Source organism: Trichechus manatus, unplaced genomic scaffold (assembly GCF_000243295.1).
Source record: "Trichechus manatus latirostris isolate Lorelei unplaced genomic scaffold, TriManLat1.0 scaffold00120, whole genome shotgun sequence".
Taxonomy (NCBI): Eukaryota; Metazoa; Chordata; class Mammalia; order Sirenia; family Trichechidae; genus Trichechus; species Trichechus manatus.
Genome location: NW_004444056.1, coordinates 4,701,473 through 4,703,993, shown reverse-complemented (window position 1 = coordinate 4,703,993; position 2,521 = coordinate 4,701,473).

The following is a 2,521-nucleotide window of genomic DNA, read 5'->3' as shown; positions in this document are numbered from 1 at the left end:
TGCTTATTTCTGTTGCCACCTCATGCCATGGATAAGCAGTGCCCTCTTTACTACTGGAGGCAGAGTCATCAGTGCCTTTAAGACTAGTTAGACTTGAGAACCAATTTAGAAAACTCATTAAAATTTTGATTCTCTAGAACCACTCTCGGTACCAAATTTCTCAGGCTAGGTTCTATAGAGAAGCAAAATTAGTGAAGCGTACGTGTGTGTGTGTATGTATGTATATATTTGTGTGTATATATATATGTATATATATATAAACAAACCCATTGCAGTCTAGTCAATTCTGACTCAGCGACCCTATAGGACAGAGTAGAACTGACCCATAGGGTTTCCAAGAAGCACCTGGTGGATTTGAACTGTCGACCTTTTGGTTAGCAGCCGAACTCTTAACCACTATGCCACCAGGGTTTCCATATATATACAGAGAGATTTATCTCAAGGAAGTGGCTCATGGTTGTGGAGGCTGGTGAGTCCCAAATTTGTGGGTCAGGTGTCAGACTGGAGGCTTTTCCTGACTCACATAGTTGCAGGGGCTGACAAACCCAAATCAGCAGGTCAGACAACAGACTGCTGGCCCACAGGGCTGTGGAAGTTAGCAAATCAGATCAGATGGCAGGCTGCTGGTAAATCCCAGAATTGGCAGGTCAGATGGCAGGCTACTGGCCCAAGTCCCAAGAACCAGAGGTCAGATGATGATGAGCTGGATGGAGGAGCCAGAGTGAGAGAGAGCTTTAGCAGAGCATTCATATAGATTGGATGCAGGCCACACCCTCAAGGCAACTCCCCTTACTTGAGCAATGTGCTGACTTGAGTAAGGCTTTGACTTAAGTCACTCCCTTACTAAAGATACACCCCACACTAATCCTGCCTTGTTAACATATAAAGGTTTAGGATTTACAACACATAATTACACAATACCACAAGAAGGAGAACAATTACACAATACTGGGAATCATGGCCTAGCCAAGTTGACAAATAACATTAACCATCACAATGTTCATATAACACTGACAATGAATCTAATCCTCTCCTTTGCCCTCACCCTGATCCTCAGCCAGACCCAAACAACACAACACCCTAACACCCCCACAGAGACCTTGAACTTGAACCTGACTATGATCTTAAAGCTGGCCTTCAACTTTATAATTCTGACTTTAACCATTGCCTGACTTTGACTCCAACCTGACCTTCATCTTGAACTTGACTTTCACCCTGACTCTGATCCACAACCTGACCATGGTTCTCACCCTGACCCATACTGACCTTGACTTTGACTTTAACTCTACCCTTAAACCTGACCTTCACCTTGATCATGATACAGACCTTAACAATCATCCTGACCCTCATCATGACACCCTCACCCTAACCCTATGCTCAGCCAGCCCACATCCTCACATGATTCTGGCCATGACTTAAACAGACATTGAACTTGACATTTAGCTTAGCCTTGGTCCTTACCCTGATCCTAATTTTCCATCATCCTAACCCTGATAGTCAACAAGACACTATCCCTCACCTTGATCCTGACACAGCCTGATCTTGAACATGACCTTAACCAGACCTTCACTCTGAACCTGACTCTGATATTCACTTTGGTCCTGAATCTCACCCTTACTCTCAAATTGTACTGACCTTGACCCTGAACCTCTTCCTCATCCCTATTTTGCTTCTCAGCAGGCTCCCTACCATCACAACCCTGAGCTTGACCATACACTGACCATGAATTTGATCAGGAACCTGACCCTTATTCTGAGCTAACCTAACCCTAGTCTTGAAAGTCACCCTGATATTAACCCTGACCCTCTATCACCTTGACCATGAACTTGACTTGAAACCTGAACTTGATCCTGAACTGAACCCTACCTTCACCCTGAGCTCTGAAATGACATCCTAACAGATTCTTAAGTGGGCTTCACCCAAAAGAAAACCTTAAACCTGACTGCATCCTGATCTTGAACTTAGCCTTTATCCTGCCTTTCACCTTGTCCATCAGCTTTACACTTAACCTGAATCTGACATTTAACATGAACCTTAATCTTAACATGAACATCACCCTGTTCCTGACCTTAACTTTGACCTTGAACCTGGCTCTGACCCTCATTATGATCTTGATGCTGACTCTTAACCTAGACACTGATCCTCACCCAACTCTCTGCTAGAGCCTGACACCTTACCCTTACTCTTACCCACACTTAGCCTGACCATGACCTTGAAACTTATACTCACTCTCACTCTGATCCTGACAATCACCCTGACCATGACCCCACTCTGACCTTGACCTTGACTGTGACCCTGACCTTCACCAAGAGCCAACCTAATCTGAACTTGACCTGTAATTTAACCTTCTCCATGAACCTGACCCTTACCTTCACTCTGATACTGATCCTTTAACTGACCCTTACCTTGATCCTGACACCATGACCCTGATCCTGACCCTGACCCTCACTCTAACCCTGACTTGAACATGACCTTGACTTATCACTGAAAATAACATTTCTCTCACATTGATCATAATCCT